The 7062-nt window shown below is 23.2% G+C and overlaps 1 protein-coding gene across 1 annotated transcript in view; it reads right to left on the bottom strand.

Moving 5' to 3' along the window:
• Window positions 1-7062, bottom strand: part of LOC117172367 — a 504467-nt gene that overhangs the window by 75643 nt on the left and 421762 nt on the right. The window lies entirely within an intron of this gene.

Raw genomic sequence — 7062 nt, 5'->3', positions numbered from 1 at the left:
TTTATTTTATTTTATTTTATTTTAAAACGAATTAAATAGTTCAATAATTTATTATATCTAACAGATCTACTCTGACGGTAGGTAGTATCAGCCAACGAATAAGGTTTTCAAAAAATTAGCCTTGACTTAAAAAGTTGATAACACCGTTCAGAATATAAATAATTTTTTTTTTTAATCGCTGGAAAGCTTATTCAATTCTGAGTTAAATGAACCTTAGTTGGAGTAATTTCGTATTGTGGGTATTAAGTTATCACGTGATAAAGGCTAAAATAAAATTCCGATTTTTTGGGAAATTGGTACTTTACTTTCAGCCTTTGTCAAAAGCTAGGAAAAGCAGGAGCTAGAAAAGTCAATTTAATAACGCATTTGGGTTATTAAAAATTTCAAAATCTTCACGGGTTCCTTAAATAATAATTATTGTTTTAAAAAAATTTTAAAGGAGTTAAATAATTTAATAAATTATTATATCTAACAGATATATTCTGATATTGAAAATAATTGAACAACTAACAGATGATCTAATAAAACTTAGAATTGACTTTGAAAGGTCATAACGCCGTTCAGAAGTAGACAAAAATATTGTTAATAATACGTTAGAAATTTTATGAAATTCTGCGTTAAATGAGCCTACATTCGTGCAATTTGGCCTTGTGGGAATTAAGTTATCACTTTAGAAAGACAAAAATAAAATTTAGATTTTTAAGGAAATTTGTAATTTAATTTTAACTCTTGATAGGAGCTAGATAAATTAATGAAATAACTTGATATTTTAAAAACTTGTTATTTAGGATATTACATTTCATTTGGGACATTAAATTTTTTTAATTCTTCACGAGTTTATGAAATAATAATTATTGTTTAAAAAAATTGCGAAGTATCGGACAATAGTATTGGACCACTAACCAAAAAACATATCAAGAATTAACCTTGACTTTAAAAAGTAATAACGCCGTCCAGAATAGAGATAAAAATATTTTCGAATTTTTTTTGGAAAGCTCATTAAATTCTGAGTTAAATAAGCCTCAGCAGGAAGAATTTTGCCTTGTGGGTATTGAATTATCAATTATGAAAGACAAAAATAAAATTCTGATTTTGAAGATTTGCATTTCAATTTCAACTCTTTGCATGGGTTAGGAAAATTAATTTAACAACTTGATTCTTTGCAAAAGTGATATTTAGGAAAAAATTTTTCATTAGAGCGATTAAACTTTAAAAAATCTTTACAGGTTTGTGAACAAATAATTATCATGGTTTAAAATTTCGAAGTATCGAACGCTGGTATCGGAAAACGAACCGAATGACAAATTAAAAATTAGCCTTGACTTTAAAGGTGATAACGCCATTCAGAATCTAGATAAAAATATTTTGTAAAAGTCCTTGGAAATCTTATCAAATTTTGCGTTTAATGAGCCTCAGATGGAGTAATTTTGCCTTATCTCTATTATCTGTATTATTTTTGCCAATAAGTCTATAATTTAAATTTTATTGCACAATTTTATTTGTGTAAATTGCTTAATAAATATGTAAAGACTCAGAATGGGAAAAGCTCTTAAAATTCTGAATAAAGGATTAAATATGAAAAACTTTACGGAACTCTAAACTCGACGAACTCGGAACAACACTTCCGCTTATGTAGCAAGCGAGACTTAAAAGTTTATAAACTTTCGCTAGCCGGAAATAATTAGCTCTTTTGTTCTTCCAAACATTGAATATTTTTCCTCTTTTTTAATAATAAATAAGTGAATTTAGGTGCAGATAGTGTGGCTGAAATCCAAGAAAAAACAAATGTGAATTAGTATGAATGTTTGTTATTAAAATTATTTTGTAAACATATTCAGCCACGGAATGACATATTAAAATTTTTTTATTATTTTTATTTTGGGTTTTCATATTCCTTAATCCGGAACGTCAATTTACAAAGTTTTTAAAGATAATAATAAAATATTGCAGTATTTAGAGCTTTTATTATTATAGAAAATTATTTTATAATTATTTATTAATTATAAGCATTCTCTTATGATTAAAAGACCTACAATCCCAAGTAAAAATTTTACGGTATAATTAATGGCGATATAATTATTTTTCAAAAATTAGAAATTAGTTTCTCGAAAATTTACAGAAAAAGTTCGGAAGATTTAAGAGAATACGAGAAAATTTTAGTATGCGAGAATTTTCCTGCAAAAAAATTAAACTATATTTTTGAAAATTTTCGGAAAATTCTCAGAAATATTCAGAGAAATTTCCTGATAAAATTGTTAATTGAAGAGAATACGATTTTTTGATGTTACAATTTTCCGGAAAACTGTTTACAAAATTATAGGATACAATTTTCTTAAATAGACTTCTCAAAATATATTCAAATACTAAAATTGAGAAATTAACATTTTCTTCAAGAATTAAATTTTAGGAATGCAAATTACTTAAATGTTTTCTAGAAAATTGAAAACTTAAATTTTCCGAAATGTCTCACAGAAAATTCTACAAGTGAAACTGTTTTCCATGAATACAATTTTTCAGGATATTTTATATTGAAAACAAACTTTTCTTCAAGAATCAAATTTTAGGAATGAAATTTACTTAAATATTTGTCAAGAAATTAAAAAATTAAATTTTCCATAAAATTTACTTAGATATTTTTCAAAAAATTAAAAACTTGAATTTTCCAGAATATTTCATAGAAAATTTTACAAGTAAAACAATTTTCAGGAGATTTCATATTGAAAAAAAATTTTCTCCAAGAATAAAATTTTAGGAATAAAAGTTTCTTCCAGAATAAAAATTTTGGAATGAAATTCTCTTCAAGAATAAGGTTTTAGGAATATAATTATTTAAATATGTTTCATAAAATTAAAAAATGCATTTTTTCATAAAGTTTTAGGAAAAAAATTTACTTCAATATTTTTCATAAAATTCAAAAATTTAATTTTCCTGAATATTTTAGGGAAAATTCTAGTAGGAAAACAATTTTCCAGGTTATTTCACAGAAAATTCAAGAAATTACAATTTTCTTCAAGAATTAAGTTTTTAGGAAAAAAAATTAATTAAATATTTTTCAGAGAATTGAAAAATTCTATTTTCTATAACATTTTAGGAATAAAATTTACTTCAATATTTTTCAAAAAATTAAAAACTTGAATTTTTCGGAATATTTCACAGAAAATTCTACAAGTGAAACAATTTTTCATGAATACAATTTTTCAGGATATTTCATTTTGAAAATACAAATGATCTGCAAGAATACAATTTTAGGAATAAATATTCCTTCAAGAATTTAATTCTAGGAATAAATATATCTTCAAGAATACAATTTTATGAATGAAATTATCTTCAAGAATAAAATTTTAGGAATAAAATTATTTAAGTACTTTTCAGGAAATTAAAAAATTAAATTTTCCATAATATTTTAGGAATAAAATTTACTTCCATATTTTTCATAAAATTAAAAAATTTAATTTTCCAGGATATTTTAAAGAAAATTCTGGTAGTAAAACAATTTTCCAGATTATTTGACAAAAAATTCAAGAAATTAAAATTTTCTTTAAGAATACAATTTAATTAAATATTTTTCAGAGAATGACAAAATTCGATTTTTTGGGATATTTTACGGAAAATTTTAGAAGTCGAACAATTTTCCAAGAATACAATATTCCACGATATCTCAACGAAAATTAAAGAAATTCATCTGTTTTTGAAGAATATAATTTCAGGAATACAATTTACCCAGACATTCTTTATAAGATCCAGAGAATAAAATTTTTTGGACATTTCACAGTAAATTTAAGAAACTCAACTGTTTTCCGACAATACAATTTTAGGAATACAATTTAATCGAACACCTGTCCGAAAATTCAAAAAATACCATTTTCTCGGTTATTTCGCAGAAAATTGTAGAAATGAAACAGTTTTTCAAGAATAAAATTTTAGGACTATAATTTTCCCCGATATTTTTCAAGCAATACACTTTTCCGAGATATTTTACGGAAAATTCTAGAAGTTGAACAATTTCTTAAAAATACAATTTTCCAAAATATTTCACAGAATATTACAAAAAAGTTTTTTCTAGAATACAATATACAGAGCAATTTTTAAGAAAAATAAAAAAAATAAAAATTTTTCGGGTATTTTACAAACAATGCAAAAAATCAAATTGTATTTCAAGAATACAATTTAACCAGATATTTCTCAGAAAACTAAAAAAAAAAAGGATATTTCAGAGAAAAATTATAGAAATAAAATTTTTTCTCAAAAATACAATTTTAGGAATACAATTTAATAAGAAATTTATCAGAAAACTGGAAATAGAATTTCACAGCATATAGTACAGAAAAATGTAACGAAAAAAAATTTTTTTTAAGAGTGCTATTTTAGAAATACAATTTTAAAAAAAAATATTTTTCAAAAAATAAAGAAAATACCATTTCTGGGGTATTTGTTAGAAAATTCTAAAAGGGTAACAATTTTTAAAGAATATAGCTTTTCAGATTATTCAATGTAAAATTTAAGAAACTGAAATATTTTTCAAGAATACAATTTTAGGAATACAATTTAATCAGACATTTCTCAAAAAAGTTACAAAATACAATTTTGCAGGATATCTCAGAAGAAATTAAAGAGATGAAACTTTTTCTCAAGAATAAATTTTGCCTAGATGTTTTTTTAAGAAATATAATTTTCCGGGATATTCAGCCGAAAATTCCAGAAGTAAAATAATTTTCCAAGAATTCAATTTTCCAGGTAATTTCACAGAAAATTAAAAAAATAAAAAATTTTTTCAAGAATAAAATTTTAGGAATAAAATTTACTTAAATATTTTTCATAAAATTAAAAAATTCGATTTTCCGGAATATTTCACGGAAAATTCTGGAAGTTGAAAAATTTTCCAGGAATAAAATTTTTCAGGATATTTTTAAGAAACCAAAAAATGCAACAGTCTTTCAAGAATACAATTTTAGGAATACAATTTAACCAAAATTTGTTTAGAAAATCCAGTCCAAAAATTCCAAAAATTCAATTTTCCGCGATATTTCACAGAAAATTTTTGAAGTTGAACAGTTTTAAAACAATACAATTTTTCATAGGACTACAACAAATTCTAGAAATGATACAGTTTTCAGAGAATACAATTTTCGAGAATATTTCACAGAAAATTCAAGGAATACAACTTTTTTATAAGAATACAATTCTGAAAGTACAATTGACCCAGGTATTTTTCAGGAAATTAAAAAAATTCAGCTTAAAAAAAATACATTTTGAGAATTCAGTTTTAGGAATATAATTTACTTAAATATTTTTCCGACAATTAAAGAAGAAATAAAAATATCGGGTTTTTGAAAAGAAAATTCGATTAGTGGAACAATTTTCAAAGAATACGATTTTTCAATTCTTCAAAAAAAAAAGATTTTTCAAGAATAAAATACAAATACTTTTTAGAAAATTTAAAAAAATCCAATCTTTCAGGATATTTTACAGAAAATGCGAGCAACTAAACTGTTTTTCAAGGATACAATTTAACCAGATTTCTCACATAATTAAAAAAATTCAGAGAATATTGCAAAGAAAAATTATAGAAATAAAATTGTTTTGAAGGATACAATTTCAGGAATATTTTTTTAGAAAAAAAAAATATTTTTCAGAAAATTAAAAAAATACAATTTCTGGAATATTTGATAGAAAATTCTAAGTGCAACAAATTTCAATGAATACTGTTTTCCAGGTCATTCAATAGAAAATTTAAAAAATTCAAATGTTTGTCAAGAATACAAATTTAGGAATACAATTTAACCAGATATTTTTCAAAAAATTTCCAAAATATAATTTTCCAGAATATTTCACAGTAAATTCTAGAAGTAGAACAATTTTGTTAAATAATACAATTTGTGATGTTATTTCTCAGAAAATTAAGGAAATGCAACTGTTTTTCGAAAACAAAATTTATCCAGACATTTTTCAGAAAATTACAAAAGAAAAATTTTCCAAAAAGTTTAACAGAAAATTCTAGAATTGGAACAATTTTCAAAGAATACAATTTTCCAAGACATTCCACACAATATTAAAGAAAATAAACTATTTTGCAACAATACAATTTTAGGAACACAATTTACTTAAATAATTTTCCGAAAATTAAGAATCAAAAACTATCGGGATATTTCAATAGAAAATTCGAGAAGTGAAACAATTTTCAAAGAATACAATTTGTCATGTTATTTTTAAGTAAATTAAGGAAACGCAACTTTTTTTCGAAAACAAAATTTATCCAGACATTTTTCAGAAAATTACAAAAGGGAAATTTTCCAGAAAATTTCACAGAAAATTCTAGAATTGGAACAATTTTCAAAGAATAAAAGTTTCAAAGACATTTCACACAATATTAAAAAAAAAATAAACTATTTTTCAACAATTAATTTTGAGGAACACAATTTACTTAAATAATTCTCCGAAAATTAAGAATCAAAAACTATTGGGATATTTCAATAGAAAATTCGAGAAGTGGAACAATTTTCAAAGAATACAATTTGTCATGTTATTTTTAAGTAAATTAAGGAAACGCAACGTTTTTTCGAAAACAAAATTTATCCAGACATTTTTCAGAAAATTACAAAAGGGAAATTTTCCAGAAAATTTCACAGAAAATTCTAGAATTGGAACAATTTTCAAAGAATAAAAGTTTCAAAGACATTTCACACAATATTAAAAAAAAAAACTATTTTTCAACAATTAACTTTGAGGAACACAATTTACTTAAATATTTTTTCGAAAATTAAAAAACAAAAAATATCGGGATATTTATAAAGAAAATTCGAGAAGTGCAACAATTTTTAAAGTATACAATTTTCCAATTTTTTAACAACAAAAAACGGTTTTTCAAGAATACAGTATACCGAGACATTAAAAAAAATTTTTTTAATTCAATCTTTCAGAGTGTTGCACAGAAAATGCAAGCAATTGAACTGTTTTTCAAGGAAAAAATTTAACCAGATACTTCTCACATAATTAAAAAAAAATCAGAGGATATTGCAAAGAAAATTTATAGAAATTAAATTGTTTTTCAAAAATACAATTGTA

The sequence above is a fragment of the Belonocnema kinseyi genome, chromosome 5, assembly GCF_010883055.1.
Source record: "Belonocnema kinseyi isolate 2016_QV_RU_SX_M_011 chromosome 5, B_treatae_v1, whole genome shotgun sequence".
NCBI lineage: Eukaryota > Metazoa > Arthropoda > Insecta > Hymenoptera > Cynipidae > Belonocnema > Belonocnema kinseyi.
The sequence above is the reverse complement of the archived record's forward strand: the minus strand, read 5'-3'. Positions and strand labels throughout refer to the sequence as shown.